The sequence below is a fragment of the Triturus cristatus genome, chromosome 4_1 (assembly GCF_964204655.1).
Source record: "Triturus cristatus chromosome 4_1, aTriCri1.1, whole genome shotgun sequence".
Taxonomy (NCBI): Eukaryota; Metazoa; Chordata; class Amphibia; order Caudata; family Salamandridae; genus Triturus; species Triturus cristatus.
This window is the reverse complement of record NC_140585.1, coordinates 823,200,226-823,218,902: the sequence shown is the minus strand read 5'-3', so window position 1 is coordinate 823,218,902 and position 18,677 is coordinate 823,200,226. Positions and strand designations below refer to the sequence as shown.

Genomic DNA, 18,677 nt, shown 5'->3' with positions numbered 1-18,677 from the left:
TGTAAGAGCTTGGGGATGCCCTTGCTCTTTATAGAGGACCACATATTCCAGTCACATGGATTGCCAGATATTCCAATTGCAAGGAATCCGTAACTACAGACCATAATCTAATTCACATCATGGAACTTGTGTGGGATGCCCATTATGTATGAAGCCATCATGCTGAATCTGTCCACTTAGTCACTGCATTGTTAATGCACACAGTTGACCTTGAGAACCATTACAATATGCAACTTGTATACAGAGAACTGTAGTACAATATCAAATACAGACGTCATGGAACTGCCTGCTAAAACAATGCTTACTTTTTTTCTTGGTCCAGAATGCTTGCTTTGGTCCAATGAATCTCCTAAATTAGTTTTAGCTAGGCACTAAACCGAATTGATCTGAATTCACTAACCTTTGAGTTGGACTTGCCTCTAAACACTCTGGAATGGCATTGGAATGGCACGTCTACCTTCTATCAACCTCTCTTTGGATTGAACATCACAGGCCTGGTTATTTATTGCCAACCCTAAACCCCAATTCCCCCTGCCTCCAGGGTTGACTCCTCCGTAATGGCAGAAGAGCATCACCCCCTGATAAAAGAGAAAGAATAAAATGATAATAAAAGCATTTTATTTTTGCCTAACAGTTGACACGAGTCTTCAGCGGGGTGGTGCTGTGCCAGGCAATCCTGTTGGAGAAGCATGACAGGGGGAGGCGTGTTGAGTACTTTCAAGTGTGCATGTGTGTTTGGCTGGCCAAACACACATGCGCACTTACATTTCTTCAATGCGGCTGTGTTGCATAGCCAGGTTGGAAATACCCCAGGCTCCAATGCACTGTCTGAGCGGCAAACACACCACTCAGACTAATCCCAGCCCTTCTCTCATGCTGGAGTCTGCGCTGTCAGAGTGCAGGATCGGAGTAGAGAAGGAAGGCGGCGGCCGTCGGAGCGGCAGGTAAGTGATATTTTAAATATTTTTAGTTAGTTTTGGGTTATATTTCCCCCACCTGCTTCACTACAAAGCAGTAAGAGCAGCCGCCACAGCCAGCCTCCAGCCATCAATATTAGTTTCCTACACACATTACTTTTTAGGTCACATTGGGCCTTTTAATTAATCACCACTTCACAAAGGTGACAGCTAACTATTGAAGTCACAGTCATCTGTATTTACTCACTACCTTATACTACACAGCTTTAAATGGGTCAGCACTCTCAGGTACTAGGTACCCTAACTTCTAAATTTGAAAGGGGGAGTATCATTACTTCACAGCGCTGGTGTCATGCATTTAATGGGAGGGTACTGGCGCTTTCTGTAGCAAACAGGTACTCTCAACACGGAGTACCTTGCACTTCTAGGTTTCCATTTAAAGCAGTGCTATACTGTACAATGCACTGAAATTTACAAGTTCAGCAGGTTTCGTTTGAACTGCCCAACTATGTTAACACTTGGGGTGATGCATCAGTGAAACTTTACTCATTTGTGTTTGGTTTCATTAAAGGACAGAGTATACTCGGCACTTCACAGAGTCCTATCCTAAAAGGATCAGAGCTCACACAAACAAGTGATGGTCCATGGAGTGTGTCGCTAGAGTATTAACTGTATTTGTCGTCACTGTGCATGTTGCAATCTTTAATAATGTGCACCAATGAGATGATGAGAAAAATATATCCATAGTGCTGAAAGTTTTTAACAGTGTTAAAGGAATATATTAGAGGAGGCTGATCTAGAATTGGATACACAAATATTGACAGTGTTTTATAAAAACATTACTTAAATTACAAGTTTGGGGGAACACTAATGGTGGACTATGATTTTAGAGATATATTTCAAATGAATACATTTTTTAAATAGTAAATACTTACGCTTAGAACTTGCACACGGAATATTTTGTTCTGAAACTTATTTGAGTGTTTTTTTACTGTTATATATATATACATATATATATATATATTTATATATTACCTACTGGCGGTCGCCAGTAGGTAGTTATGGTTAGGACCTATTTTCCATAGGAAATCCGCAACATTCTATTCCCAATAACTTTGGCGCCGATTGACTAATCTTCGCGACATTTTCAAAACTTTTGGCCAGCTCCGGTCCGCTCCTATCCTGCAAGTCTCGGGGTGATTCGTCAAGCGGGGGCCGAGAAAAAAGGGGGGTCCCAAAACATGTTTTCCCCATGCAATTTCCCATAGGACCTTTAGCCGCAGCTACAGCCCTAACTGCTGAACGGAATTACACCAAGTTTGACAAAGAGGTAGTCCTCAGTTCAGACTCATGCCTTTTACTTAAATGGTGTCAATCTGTTCAGTAGTTCCTGAGAAAATTACAGTTAAAAGTACATATATATCTATGGGCGTGGTGGATCCGCGTACCCTATGCGCACCCTGAGTACACCCTCTGCGCACCCTGCGCGCACCCTCCCGATCACGCGCTGAATGCTAAGTGGTTGTCAACATTCGAAACCAGGAACTGTTGGCAGCCATTTTGTGCCTCGGTAGAAGCGTGGCTGATGAAGTCTGTGGAATAAGTGTGTAAAATGTATAAAGGGAGCAGGGTAGAAATACCCTGACCCTCTAGACCTGCTTAGGGGGTCCCAGAAGGACTCCCAGGGCCCCCAATTTTTTTTTGTGTTTTTTTTTAAAAAATCGCAAAGTGCGCGCAGGGTGCGCGGATTCTGCCGTAAAAAAATCAGAGCTTTGTTTATAATTAGCCCCCGGGGGGGGGGGGTTCAAATTCTGGGGGCAAAATTTAAAGGGGGGCCAGAGGGACTCCCCAGCCCCGGTGACCGCCACCCCCCAGGGCTACAATATAAATTGGGAGGGGCTCAAAAGCTCCACCCAGTATAATTTGGGGGGGGGGGGTCAATGGCCCCCCAAACCCCGGGGACCACCACCCCCCGGGGCTTTATATATTGAGGGAGGGGGGCTGCATGGCCCCCCTCCTGGAGCCCTCGAAGGCCCTGGGGACCGCCCCAGGGCCACCCCCCCAGGGCCAGCTCCTGCAGTGTCCTGGGGTGCCCACCCCCAGGACACTGTTGTTTGCTATGAGAGGGCGGGAGTCTCCCACCCTCCCATAGCAAACTTCGTTTGGATTTTGAAAGAGAGAGCAGGTTTCCCTGCTCTCTCTTTCAAAATCCAAAGCATATTGCTTTTCCACACGGGGAGCTGCATGTTAGCAGCTCCCTATGTGGAAAAGCAATGCCGGCTCCCGAAGGACGCGGGGAGCCGGCTGGGACCGTGGGGGCGTTTGGGCTCCCCCCACGGTCCACAACGTATTTTATAAGCACCAGGGGATGGGGTCCCCAGGGATAATAGAAATTAGTGATAGGTGCTATTCTTTTTTTTTTTTACAGTAAAAATAGGAGTCGCGCATCCAGCGCGGCGCTAAGCGCAGTCCCCTGGTGTGCACACGTTGGGTGCACGATTCCTCTTGCAGTTCCTGGTGTGTACGCGTTGGGTGCACGATTCCTCTCGCATAGGGTGCGCGATTACTAACGAGTTGGGTGCGCGACTCCAAGCAAAAAAAAATGAAATATTTTTGAGATAAACATCAAGCTTATGTGTTTCGATCTTGAGTGGCTCTAAAAAGATCCATTGTGTTCATTGAGAGATTTTGGTACTTATAAGTAAGTACCTATACAGAGTCTAAAGTTGTTGAGGAAGACTCTGTTACCCTCATCAGTAAAATGTACACCATCTGTCCTATAGGTGCCTTGCATATTAAAACGCAGATTGTTGTTGTAAATGGACCCCATTCTATAGTCTCGGAGAAAAGCAGAAACAGATTTATTCACATGTTTCCTAGCTTTCTCAATCTGTGGACAAAAATGATTGGACCAGTTCCATTTCTGCCTTTGGCATATGTTAGAATAGGCAAAGGCAGTTTGGGGGAAAAGTGAAATCAATTCTGGAAAGGTGTCCTTGATAAGCATTTCCAGACCTACCCCAGTCAAAGTGCCTAGGTCATTGCCACCATAGTGCACAATTATGAGGTCAGGGTGTTGGAGATGCAAAAAGGATTTTATCAATGGCATCAATAGGTGCCACTTTAACCTTCTCTGTCCAATCCATTTAATGTCTACATTTGGCAAACCTAGGTCTTTGTGAATGCCTTTGTTTTCTGCATACCTTTGGCTCCAGAAAATATAGCTGTGTTCCACAATCCACACTCTTGAATGGGAGGTGTGGATGCACTCAGATGGTCTCTGTAAATGAAATGGCAGTTTGAAAAGTAAGATTTTTCTAAAATGGTGGATAAGATGCAGTTTTGAAAAAAGAAAAGAAATGATTGGTTGTTTGACAACATTCTACACTGAACACTAGGGTGCATCTTTCTGTTTTTTAAACACATGATTCTTATTGGTTAACAAAAACTGATTGAAAGGAACATTATATGGGATAAGCTGGATATGTTGAAAAGTCAAGCACACTTGCTGTTTTGATTAGCAACATTGTGTGCTGAACTTGTGACCTGTGTGCTCAGTTAAGTGTTCCATGAACTGTTTCTATGGTAACAGGCAGAAGGCAGATTGGGGGTAGGGTTCATATTTATGTCATTTGGAAAGGGTTGAAATGTGTAACCAATAGAAATGTGTGTTTGATTTTGAATTAATGTGCGAAGGAATGTGATTTGATGTTTACATGTATATGTGTGCAAAATGAGAGGGAAACTTTGCCATTCTTTGGTTTTGCTGACAGGTGCACAGTGCAGAGATTCTGTATAAGAACATCTGGTGTGTGACTGACATACTTCTTAATCTACAAAACAACTTGAAAGGGGAGTTATTTAATTGTGAGGGGATGTATGTGGTCCATTTTGATTTTAATCAGACTAATGTGTTTCTCCTGCTAAAGTGCAGGGAGTACTTTTTTTTGTCTAGAATCTTTTTGTCAGTGTTTGTGCATTTAGAAACCATTCTGTGATAAGCATTTGTGTTTTTCATGTGTTTGCAGACAGATAACTGTGCTGTTTACATGTTTTGGTAGAATTAGAAACCAGTCATTGTTTATGTATTTGCAAAATGAGTCACGTTTCTACACTAAAATGCAGTACTCCTTCTAGATTATGAAATGTGTTTTGGTAAAATGCAAGGGATAGTGTTGTTTGTCTAGAATGACACAGTGAGTCTGTGCATTTAGGAATCATTTGGAGAGAAACATTTTGGTACTAATGTGTAGTAGAAACTTTTGTGCAATGTGTGCAGTCACCTTACATCTTGTAGACTAGTAAATGTATTTTTGTAAAATGCAAGGGATAGTGTTGTTTGTCTAGAATCACACAGTGTGTCTGTGTGCATTTAAGAATCATTCTGACAGAAGCACTCTATACAAATGTGTAGTAGAAACTTTTGTGGAATGTGTCCAGTCACCTTACGTCTTGTAGGCTACTAAATGTGTTTTGGTAAAATGCAGGGGATAGTGTTGCTTCTCTAGAATCACACTGAGTCTGTGTGCATTTGGGCAACCATTGTGAGAGAAGCATTTTGTTACATCGGGTATTTGCTGAGAGATAACTGTTTTAAAATCGGTCATGTTGTCAAGTTTTAATAGCATTAGAAGCCAGTCATTGCTTATGCATTCACAAAATGAGTCAGGCTTTCACAGTAGTGTGCAGTATTGAAATATGTAGAATCTGTGCAGTCACTGTACCCCTTCCACACTAGTGAATGTGTTTTGGTAAAGTACAAGGAATAGTGGTGTTTGTCTAGAATCACACTGTGAGTCTGTGTGCATTTGGGAACCAATGTGAGAGAACCATTTGGGTATTTCATGTTTTTGCAGACACAAGTGCTTAAAAACCTATCCTGTTCTTACATTTTGGTAGAAATGGAAACCATTTATTGTTTATATGTTTGTAAAATGAGTCAGGCTCATACAATAATGAGTAGTAGTAAAATATGTGGAATGATTGCAGTCACATTACCTCTTCAAGAATAGTAAATGTGTTTTTGTAAAATCCAAGGGATTCTGTTTGTTTTCTAGAATCACACTGTGAGTCTGTGTGCATTTAGGAACTGTACTGAGAGAAGGATTTGGGTATTTCATGTGTTTGCAGACACATAACTGCTTAAAACCCTATCCTGTTCTCATACTTTGGTAGAATTAGAAACCAGTCATTGCTTATGTATTTGTAAAATGAGTCAGGGTTCTACAATAATGTGCAGTTGTAAAAAATGTGGATTTACTACTGCACGCCTCAGCAACGTCGGAATCCAGGAGAAGGCACTGGAATGGATCATCTCCTTCCTCGACGGAAGAAAACAGAGAGTCCGTCTACCACCGTACAAGTCAGAGGCCACCAAAGTCATCTGCGGCGTCCCTCAAGGATCCTCGCTGAGCCCAACCCTCTTCAACGTCTACATAAGCCCCCTCGCGGCCATCACACGCCAACACAACCTCAACATCATCTCCTACGCCGACGATACCCAGCTGATCCTCTCCCTGACCAACGACCCCGCCGCCGCCAGAGCCAACCTTCACGAAGGAATGAAAGAGGTAGCCGAGTGGATGTCGACCAGCCGCCTGAAGCTGAACTCGGACAAGACGGAAGTCCTCATCCTGGGATCCTCGCCCTCCGCCTGGGACGACTCCTGGTGGCCCCCCGCCCTGGGCACCGCACCCAAACCGACAGACCACGCACGCAACCTGGGCTTCATCCTGGACTCCTCCCTCTCCATGACCAAGCAAGTCAACGCCGTCTCCTCGTCATGCTTCAACACCCTGCGCATGCTACGGAAGATCTTCCGGTGGATCCCCACCGAGACCAGGAAGACTGTCACCCAGGCACTCGTCACCAGCCGACTGGACTACGGCAACGCCCTCTACGCCGGAACCACCGCCAAGCTCCAGAAGAGACTCCAACGGATCCAGAACGCCTCAGCCAGACTCATCCTCGACATCCCACGACACAGCCACATCTCCGGACACCTAAGAGACCTGCACTGGCTCCCGGTCAACAAGAGAATCACCTTCCGTCTCCTCACCCACGCACACAAAGCTCTTCTCGACCAAGGCCCGAGCTACCTCAACAACCGCATCAACTTCTACGCTCCCAAACGACACCTCCGATCAGCCAGTCACGCCCTCGCCGCCGTCCCCCGCATCCGAAGAACGACAACAGGAGGAAGGTCCTTCTCCTACCAGGCCGCCAAGACCTGGAACTCCCTCCCGACCGACCTGCGCCTGACCCAAGACCACCTCGCCTTCAGGAAGAAGCTCAAGACCTGGCTGTTCGGGTAGTGGCAGCACCCCCCCCCCCCCCCAGCACCTTGAGACCCTCCGGGTAATAGAGCGCTCTATAAATGCCTATGATTGATTGATTGAATGTGTTTTGGTAATATGCAAGGGATAGTGTTTGTTGTCTAGAATCACACAGAGTCTGTATGCATTTAGGAACCATTCCGAGAGAAGGTTTTGGGTACTTTATTTCTTTGCATACACATAACTGGTTAAAAAACTCTAATCATTCAGTCAGTACCCAAGTACTCATGCAGTGACCCAGGCCTTAGCACATGGATTGATTCAAATGCCTATCCACTATGCATGCAGGCCTCTAACCACCTACACAACTGTCTTTCACCCCTTCAATTCCCCAGTCAGTATCTATACACTCCAATAAACACCCTGTCACTCCCCTTGCACCTCTCTAGTGACCCATTCAGCACCATGTACTAATCCATTCACTGCGCCAAAACCCAACCACTTATAAATTCATTGAGGCACTCCCCTTGCCCTAGTCTAATCATTCACTCAGTACCCAAGTACTCATGCATTGAGCCAGGCCTTTGCACAAGGACTGCTTCAAATGCCTATCCACTATGCATGCAGGCCTCTAACCACCTACACACTTGTCTTTCACACCTTCATATCCCAGTCAGAATTCATACAGTTCCCACAAACACCGTGTCACTCCCCTTACACTTCCCCAGTGACCCATTCAGCACCATGTAGTAATCCATTCACTGCGCCAAAACCCAAACACTTATAAATTCACCCAGGCACTCTCCTTGCAATACTCTAATCATTCAGTCAGTACCCAAGTACTCATGGAGTGAGGCAGGCTTTAGCACATGGATTGATTCAAACGCCTATCCACTATGCATGCAGGCCTCTAACCACCTACACAATTGTCTTTCACACCTTCAAATGCCCAGTCAGTATCTATATACTCCAATAAACACCCTGTCACTTCCCTTGCACACCTCCAGTGACTCATCCAGCACCATGTACTAATCTATTCACTGCGCCAAAACCCAAAAACTTAAAAGGTTCATCCAGGCACTCTCCTTGCAGTACTCTAATGATTCAGTCAGTACCTAGGTACTCATGCAGTCCTTAGCACATGGACTGCTTCAAATACCTATCCACTATGCATGTAGTGGTCTAACCACTTTCTCACTTGTGCTTCAGGCCTACAATTCCCCAGTCACTATCTATACACTCCAGCAAACACAGTGTGACTGCTGTTGCAAACCCATAGTGAATCTTCCAGTACCATGTAGTAATCCATTCAGTAAAGTAAAACTCAACCAACTATGAATTCACCCAGTTTGTCTCCTTATAGTACTGTAATCATTCAGTCAGTAAGCTTGTACTCATGCAGTGACCCAGGCTTTAGGGCATGGAGTACTTCAAACAGCTATGCACTATGCATGTAGTGGTCTAACCACCTTCACACGTGTGCTTCAGGCCTATAATTTCTTAGTCAGTATTTATATAAAATGTGTTTGTATAGTAATAGAAAAGTATAATCTATAAAGATATTAATATACATTTATTTATGATTAATTTTTACAGATACTGTTTATCTCCATTAAAATAAAGTAATCATGCCGGACAAAGTAAGAAAAAGAAAAGAACAGGAAAATGACAGTTACTTGAAGAAAATCAACCACAAGTATTGGATAAACAACAATGTGGCTAAAAAGAAAAAATCTTCTGGTAAGATCACAAAGCAATTTATTAAAAATGTTTGTAGGACCAGACAGAATGCTGAAACCACTGAGAATGCTTCAACTAGAAAATATACTCAAAATAATAGGAAAAGCAAAAAAGCAAATGGACAGTCAAAGGACACAAAGTATGGTAAAAGAAGACAAAAGCAGTATAAAGAAATACGAAAAAATTATTTTACAAGAGAGTAGTACATAATTTGCTGAAAGATACAAAGAAATATAAAAAGAGAGCTCTATTTTATAAAAAGAAGCATATTGAAACCATTGTTGAAAAGGCTTTTGAAGTAAAAAGGAAACTATTCATTTTAGTATTAAACAGAATTCGATCACTAGATAAACCAATCCATTTAATGAAGGCCAAAAGGAAAAGAGTAATAAACAGAAGTAATTTTTGTGATGTTTTCTTGGGGGAATGGAAACATAGTTCAAGTTCTGAGACTTTTTTTTAATGAAGAGTTATTTTCAAACCAATGATTTGTTGCATGCAGTTGACACCAGTGGTCGAGCTTATGAGGTTAGAAATGATTGTCCAATTGACAAAGAGAAAATGGTTCCCAGAAATGCAGAAGAAGTGATAGCTGATGAAGTTCTAGGGAGACGTCCTAAATACCCAGTGTACACTTGGGATTGCAGTAGTATTTGTAGTGTACGACAAGAATCTATTGATAAATTATGCGATTTCTAACGAGTATATAGTAAAAAAAGTGTTAAACAAAAGATTAAGCTGTTGCAAGGACTAGATCCTTGCAGAGTGAGAAGAAATACTGGTTTCCAAGGTCATTCTCTGGCTTGTCTTTCTAGGAAGGTTTGTCAAAGTGTTTTTCACCATTTCAGGATGTTGGCAGCATATCATACTCAAATGCGAAGTTAGTGAGAAGATTGTATTATGCAAAAAGTCCAGCACTAAAGTTAAATGAGTTGAACAGTGCTCTTTTGCGTGGGTCAGTATCAGATGTGAAGAAGGTTTGTGATGATATTGAGTTTTGTTACTTTGGTCCTCCACAATAGAGTGCAGAGACTGACATTAATAGAACAAAATGTTGAAGACAATGTAGAACCCACGATTACAAAAAAATTTGAAGATCAAATCACAAAGTTGAAAATTTTGCATTGGCTCCCGATCCGGAAACGGATTGTTTTTAAGGCTTTGACTCTGGCCTACAAAGCTCTCCACGCGGTGGGAGCAAAGTACCTTCAAAAGAGACTGGTCTTCTATCATCCGACCCGGTCTTTGAGGTCGGAATCCCTGTTTTTGGCGGTTGTTCCGCGTGTGAAGAGAGCTCGTCTGGGAGGCCGCTCTTTTGGACTACTGGCGCCACAGTTGTGGAACTCTCTGCCACTCACTCTGCGGGGAGCTACCAGCCTACTAGCGTTTAGGAAAGGCCTTAAAACCTGGCTGTTCACCCAGTAGCCTGTCTTTTTCTTGCATGTATTTGTCTGGCATTCGGTCTTTTTTTCTTCTTCTAACGTTGTTATGTTATTATGTTGCAGCACTCCTTCTCCTAAAGCGCCGGGACACTCTTTTTGAGTAGCCGTGCGCTATACAAAAGAATAAATAACATAACATAACATAACATTTCAGGTGAAAGACCAAATATTTCTTGTATTTGTTGTCGGCGAACTCACTATAAAAATCAGACTAGGAGTGTCAATCTGTATTTAAAAAGTGAAACAGAAAATAATGATAAGTAGAAGGAATTTGCAACTTATTTGTTGGTAGAGGATTGTTTTGATTTGGGTTCTGACCAGCGTATTCGCAAATATTTTTATAACAAATTAGATGAGAATAAAATGCGTGCTAGAGCTGTTCATAATAATCTAGAGTTGGTTGCTTTTCCTCCAGAGCTGATAGATTTAAATACCTATGAGTCTATTCTCATTTAGTGTGTGCACACGTTTCAGGCTATTGTTCGTATGGAGCCTAAAACAGGTAAATTGCCTCCATCAGATTTACAAAGAGGATTAAAAGGAAGAGTTGTGTATTTACCATTAGATTTAAAGAAAAACATAGAAACTATTGGTGTAGACTGTGCAGAAAATTAACCACTAGTTATTCTAGTTAATGGTGTTCCTACTAAGAATAAGAAAATCTGGCAGGAGTTAGTGGATGTTAGAAAAGTGCAAAAGGCAACATTGTATCTGATAAAAAATAATGAGTACTACATAAATGTGTTTGTAGGAGAAGAAGAAATAGATGTAGCAGAAGATACTGAAATGTCAAGTGGACAAATTGAAAAAGTGGACATGTCCAGATGTGAAGAAATCTATGAACATTACAGTGTACATCCACTTCATTCCAAAGATGTGATGGGGAATACGATTGAGTTATTCCAAATGAAAAAAGAAAAAGTAAGTCCATGAGTGTATGGGAAGAGAGCTTGGAAGCTTGTTGTTTCCCGCAGCTTTTTCCAACAGGAAAAGGTGGACGTTATGATGAACGTCCTGTGCAGATTCCTGCATTTGAATATCGGACAACAAGATTATATGCAGAAGATCCAAGGTTTCGACAATGTATCCCTTATATGTTTCATCTTCTGTTTGAAAGTGACTTGTCTGGACTTTCATATGCAGTAAATCACATTTTAAAAACTGGAGTGCATCTGCAAAATGTATCTGCAAAGGATTTTATGGATAAAGTGCATCAGAGAGATGATCATTTAGAATCTCAGTTGATTAATCTGATGGCATGTCAGCGTGGGACTAATGAATATTGGTACAGTCGTCATGGAGAACTGAAATGTATGCTACGGAACTTAGGAACTCCTACATGGTTCCTTACCCTAAGCTGTGCTGAGTACGCTTGGGATGATTTACTTGAATTTCTTCGAGAGGCAAATTCCAATATAAAAAATATTGAATACAAGACACCTGGAGAATTGTGCTCTTTGGATCCTCTTAATGTATGCAGATATTTCAATCATAGATTTGAAGCTATGATGTCTTTTATCTGCAATAAAAAAAAGCTCCTCTTGGAGAAGTTGTGGATTTCTTTTGGAGAAAGGAGTATCAAGCAAGAGGTGCTCCTCATATACATATGTTGTTATGGATCAAGGACGCCCCCAAATTTGGAACAGATTCAGATGATACTGTTTTGTCTTTTATTGAAGAATATGCCACATGTGCTGTACCCAAAGGCACAGAAGATAAAAACTTAAAACAACAAGTCTTACGATTCCAAAGCCATCGATGTGGAAAATACTGTCGACGAAAGTACAAGTCTAAGGATAAGTTCTATACCAAATGTCGTTTTGCATTTCCACGTCCTGTATTATCCAAAGGAAGAGTGAACAGTTTTAGGTCAGCTATGTGACATACCATCACAAGAAAGTCTCTGAAAAATACCTACAACTTAAGAAGAAGCGAAGAGTCAAAATACATAAATGACTACAATCCAGTTATTTTATCCATATGGAATGCTAACATGGATATTCAGTACGTTGCGGACAATTCCATTGCTGTTGCTCGATATGTAACGCCCTACATTACTAAATCAGAAAAGACAGAATTGAAAGAAATGTGGGAAGAGATTTCTCACGAGAAGATTAAGTAAGAAATTATACAGTTTCAGTTTAAAGATGTTATTGCATCGAGAAATTGGAGCATATGAATTCTCAGATCGGTTATTATCTGCAAGTCTATACTCCAAAACTAGAAGAATCATTTGGGTGAGTCTAGGTCTTGCAGCAATGCGAAATCGGGTACTGAAATTTGTTCAAGAAATTGAATATTTAGCAGAAAAGGAACCAGAAAGTACAGGTATTTTGAAAACTAATATGTTGGAACATATTACCCAAACAGAAGTCATCATCTTGAGAACATGTGTCTCTATAAAGTGCTGAAAAACTACACTTTTAAACTGAATAATACAGAGAACATCAATGATGGAAAATATGAAGTCATTGGTTACGAAGGATGTTTGGTGAAACAAAGGAAAGGAAATTTGATTAATCACAGGAAGCTGAGTTGCGACACTGCTGATAAAAGGGAATTTTACTATTTAGCCCTTTTGCAAATGTTCAAATTCATTTAATGCTTGTAAAGATAGCATACAATGCAGTGCTTTTGCAAATTATGTGAAAATGTTGAATGATGAAATTGATCAAGAAGCTACAATTGCAGCTGAGATTGCTAGAGACAGTTTTCAAGACAGTCAAAGTTCTGCTGCGCTGAGTCAATATCCACTAGGACAACAAATTGTTGAAAATGAAGAAACAATTGCCATGAATGAGGTGGAAACAGCAATGCATCAAGCATAAGAAGATGTAATGGACTTCGCAAACTTCGAAGAACAACTAAATGTTGAACAGAAACAAATACATCAGCAAGTGAGACAACAGATTGACCATGGATTACTTCATGAAAAGAAAGAGTGCTCATGCACATCATTTCAACCTATCCGAATGTATGTGAGTGGACAAGCTGGAACAGGAAAAAGTTTCTTAATTAAAGTAATTACAAGTTATCTACAGAAAACAACTTAGTCACATTTGTCTTGTGTTGTCACTGCTCCAACTGGGTTGGCAGCACATAACATTAAAGGAATTACTTTATATCATTTACTAATGCTACCAGTAGAGCATGAGAACGAATTGGAATACCACAATCTATCTGGAGAAGCTTGTTGTGAAGTTTCAAGAGTCCTGAAGAAAATGAAACTTCTCATTATTGATGAGGTAAGCATGGTCTCAAACTTAATGCTTGCCTTTGTGCATTTAAGAATGCAGCAAATTCTTAAAACAGAGTATGACGTGTTATTTGGAGGAAAACACGTCAGTTTTTGGAGATTTACGGCAACTGACTCCTGTAAAAGGACAACCAGTATTTAAAACACTTGCACATGAAGACACCAGAAACTCTGTGGGTAGTGTTAGAAACGTGAACATTTGGTCATATTTTGAATACAAAGAACTGACAAAAAATATGTGACAGGCAAATGATGCTGAATATGGAAGTATTCTTCAAGATATAAGAATTGGACTACTGACAGAACATGGCAAACAAGCTTTGCAGAGTCGATTACTTTCCAATTTGTTTCCGAATGAAAATGTAGTTCCTGAGAAAATATACATGAAAATTGCAGAAAATAAATCTGTAATCTGCTTAATGCCAACACTGCGCAAGTGTTCTATATTCAACAAACAACTTTTAAAACTGGAAAATGAAGAAATTATAAAAATGGAAGCCATTGATAAAATAGAGCATGAAGGAATCACTATTATTTTGACAGGAAAATTGAAAACAAAATTGGATTCTTTAGAAAAAAAGATATCTAAAACGGCTGGTATAGAAAAGAATCTATATGCATGTATAAACTGTCGGGTAATTTGGGGGGCGTGGCTTGGCTGCCGAGCGGAATGGCTGCCTGAAACCGCAGCTCCGCCGATCGAGCACAGAAATCCTTCAATTATTAGCTGAACTGGGGTGCGAGCTCGGTCCTCCCCGCCCGAGACGGTAGTCCTGGGTGTCCGCCCTGTGCTCTGGCTTTTCTGACCCCGTCGGCGGCTTGTGGACAGAGAGCGGCCCGCGGGCGGCGCGGAGCCGTGGCGGCCTACACCATTCGCTAGAGCCGGGGCCTTGCGTGTGGAGTGCCCGAATCCTATCCGAGGGGTGAGGCAGAGGCTGTTCGCTCGCCCAAAGAAAAGCGCACCCCGGCGAAGGTCTCACCCCCTACGGCTGTCGAAGTGAAGCTGAGGAAGCGGCGGCTGGTGTGGAAGACCGCCGAACGTCCGCCCCTGGATTGCACGACGGCGCACGGCGACGGGCCCGGGCGGCTGATCGCAGTGGCGGCCATTTTGCCTGAAGCAGAAGTCCCATGGTCGAAGGTTCCAGGGAAACGATCGGAGAGACGAGGCCGGCTGCCGTACATGCCCCGACAATACTGTGGTGAGGTTGGAGCGTTGACCTGTGATGTGGAAAGTGCACGGCTGTACTAGGGTTGTCCTGCTCCGGCGGCCTGCGCTTTGACTCTCCCCGCCTGCTCTGCTTAGGGTGCGCGCCCCGCTATTGGAGGCCCAGCCATTCAGCCTACCTGCTGGGACTAACCGACCTGCTGCCCTCGGTGAGACGCTGAGGGTCGGCGACTGGCGGCGACTGGTCGCGACCGCCAGGGCATACTCGCGGCGCCGGGTGGCGGCTGGTGAGTGGCCATGGGCAAACCGGACACGCGGCAGCCGAAAATCACTTTCGACAAGTCCAGGCAGAAGCCGCCGGACCCGGACCCAGACCTCCGTGAGGCCGAATCTTCTCGAGCGGACCAGAGTGGTGCTCAGGAGGCGGACATTAAGGCCATGTTTCAGGAACTGAAAACAAGCTTACATGGCATCGATGGCAAAATGGATGCGCTGGCTGCCCGCATGGACGGTATCACGTCCCGCATGGACAAACAAGAGGGGAGAGTGGAATCGCTCGAAACACGTGTGGCCGACACGGAGGAAAATCAGACCGGCCTAGCCGGCCAACTTCGGGGCATGGAGAAGATTCTAACACTCATTCAGCAGAAAAATGAGGATTTGGAGGCGCGCTCGCGGCGCAACAACGTCCGCATCACGGGTGTGGCGGAAACGACGGACATAACCAGCATGGAGCTCTTTGTCGAACAAATGTGTAAGGATCTGTTTGGGTCGGGATTGTCTCCGATGTTCCTGGTCGAGAGGGCTCACAGATCACTGGGGCCCAGGCCTAAACCCGGTGCACCGCCCCGGCCTATTATTGCACGAATCTTGAATTATAGGGACCGGGACGTGATCTTACGAATGGCAAGGGACATATCGGACTTGCAATACAGGGGCAACCACATTGCACTGTACCCGGACTATACGATGCAGGTGCAAGCCGCTCGAAGGGAATTTTTGCCGGCGAAGAAACTTTTTCAACAGGCGGGCACCAAATACTCCCTCATCTACCCTGCTAAACTCCGGGTCCAAGGTCCCGGTAAGCCATCCTTTTTTGTTGACGCTAAGGCGGCTATGAAATATGCCAAACAACTGTTAAAGGACCAAAAGGCTCAGACACCGGCAGTTGACCCGGACCAGCGGGACAGGCTAAGTGACGTTGAATGACTACTCCTGTTTGCTTCTTGTTAAATCGCTGGGTGTCGCCTGTCTACGCTGTGCTGGGCCATATTGAGAATGTTTAATTCCCTGGAGTTCCAATTTCAGATGCTATGAGGGAGCTGAGCAGGGCTGCGGGATTGGGGGGGGATGGTCCTTGAGCTGGTACACTAGTCTCGCGCTCGATCGCCCTGTCACAAGTACAGGGCCTGTAGGTGGCCAACCTGCGTACCTCAAGGGATGATTCCCATTCACTGTTCACATTTAGAGACTGTAGTTACAGTTGTTGTAGTTGGGAGGGGGTCCAGGGAGTTCATTGCACAACCTGATTGGGGGGTTGGAGCGGGAGGGTTAGGGGTTTGGCTGGGGCTGGGGGTTTTTGTTGTGTTTTATTTCAGTTTCAGAGCCGGGTCGGAGGTGGCGAAAACTGCTATTGAATCGCACGTTGTGCGCAGCGCGCTGTCATGTCGACAGTCACCTAGCAAGAGGTGTACTGGCATTTACCGGGCAGGCTGCCCAGCTGGCCGGGTGGGATGTGTGTTGTCTGACAGGGACGGGCTGCAGGAATCGATGCAACGAGGAACGGGTCCGTGGCCTGCTCGAGTTCTATTTCCCTGCTTGGTGCCTGGTGGAGGTTCCCTGCCCTGTTGGCGGGCGTACGGATTGCTGTGGCATTGCCGCCCTCATATATTGGGACCCGCTGGATTGGAAATGCGTGCTTCGAGAGTTGGTGTGACTTGGCCGGGTGACTGGGGGGTAGGTGTATGCTTGAGGCTTGCCCGAACTCTGTTAACACGTATGGTGCGGTGAATAGCATAAAGTGTATTACCTGGAATGTACGGGGCATGAATGATAGGCGGAAAGTGAGACTGATACAGGCCTTTCTGATTAGGAAGGGTGCGGACATTTGCCTTCTGCAGGAGACGCACCTGACGGACAATGCTGTGCAGCTGCTCAGACACAACCGATGGGGTGAGGTAGTTCACGCTCACTACTCTAACTACTCTAGAGGGGTGGCGATACTTATCAGAAAAGGGCTTCACTGGAGGACGCATGAGGAAATCAGGGACGTGGGGGGCAGGTTTGTTCTGTTGGTAGGTTCGCTGTGCGGCGCGAGAGTGATTCTGGTGAATGTTTATGGCCCGAATGACGATAATCCAGATTTCTACGAGGGATTGTGGCATAAGGTGCGGAACTGTGGACCTGCTGCGATACTGTGGGGAGGAGACTATAATGTGGTACTGTCAGATACTGCAGATAGGCAGGGCACCACTCGGGAACATCACCCTAGGGCGTCGGAGGCGCTTGGCCATATTATGCAAGAGGCAGGGCTGGTGGACTCCTGGAGGACACTGCACCCTGAGACCCGCGCCGGTACGTGTATCACAGCTCATCGTGCGGCCTGGTCCAGATTGGATTTCTGGCTGCTGTCCAGAGATCTGCACTCATCGGTGTTGGAGGTGACTCACTTGCCGCGGTCACTTTCTGATCATGCCCCGGTTTGCTTAACGATATCCACCCCGCCGCAGTACATTCAGCCGTTTAGTTGGAGATTCCCGTCCCGGGCTCTGCGCGACCAGGTCTTCCAGCACTCTTTGCGGGAAAAACTGGAGGAATACTTCGCACTAAACGAGGGCTCAGTAGATTCACCTGGCGTGCTCTGGGAGGCCTGTAAAGCTGTGACAAGAGGCCACTGCATGGCGCTAAAAACTGGGGTTTTACGCTCCATTAGAGCTACTCTCGGCAGGTTGGAATCTGAACTGTCTCGGCTTGAGGCTGCGATGGTGGCAACCCCGTCTGGTGGTGCGAGTGCAGACTTCAGGACGAAACTGACCGAGTATCAAGAGGAGGCTGAGAGGGAGGTCAGGTTCTTGTCCAAAGATTCTCAGGCCAGGCGTTACGGAGAGGGTGATAGAGCTGGCCGAACACTAGCAAATCTGCTGCGCCCGCCACGCGGGTCGGAGCATATTCTTGAGATACAGGAGTCGGGGGGTGCAGTAATTCGAGATCCTCCGGCTATACTGGCGGTGATGACAGACTACTATAAGGACTTGTACACCTCTAGGGTGTCCCCTGACGACACTATTATTAGTGATTACCTGGACACCATAGCTCTTGCGTGGTTCAGTAATAGTGCCCGACAATATATGGACCTCCCCTTCACGCAGGAGGACATTCGAGCGGTTATAGCCGCTATGCCGCTCAGCAAGGCACCAGGCCCAGACGGGCTGACGGCAGCCTTCTACAAGGAATACGCAGACCTACTGGTCCCTCGCTTGCATAATGTTTTTGAGGAAGCGATGGAGGTTGGCATCCTCCCTGCCTCGATGCGAGAGGCCCTCATCATTACGCTGCTTAAACCTGGCAAGAATCCGGTTACCCCGGACTCATATCGCCCACTCTCGCTAATTAATCTTGACGCCAAAATCTACGCGAAACTACTCGCTGACCGCCTGAAACTTATGCTGCCTCAGATAGCGTTGTCCGATCAGTCGGGCTTTGTGATGGGGCGGTCCACTTCCCACAATCTTAGAGTGCTGTTTGGGCTCCTGCATTATTTGGATCCCAAGGTACAAGCCGCGGCCGCATTGCTTGACGCCACTAAGGCGTTCGACTCACTAGAGTGGAAATTCCTACGGGCGTTATTCACTCGCATGGGTTTCAGCCCCTCCTTTGCCAGGC

The 18,677-nt window shown here is 44.9% G+C and overlaps 1 protein-coding gene across 3 annotated transcripts in view; it reads right to left on the bottom strand.

The window, feature by feature from the left end:
* Window positions 1–18,677, bottom strand: part of USP6NL (USP6 N-terminal like) — a 1,094,021-nt gene that overhangs the window by 82,859 nt on the left and 992,485 nt on the right. The gene's annotated exons all lie outside the window — the stretch shown is intronic.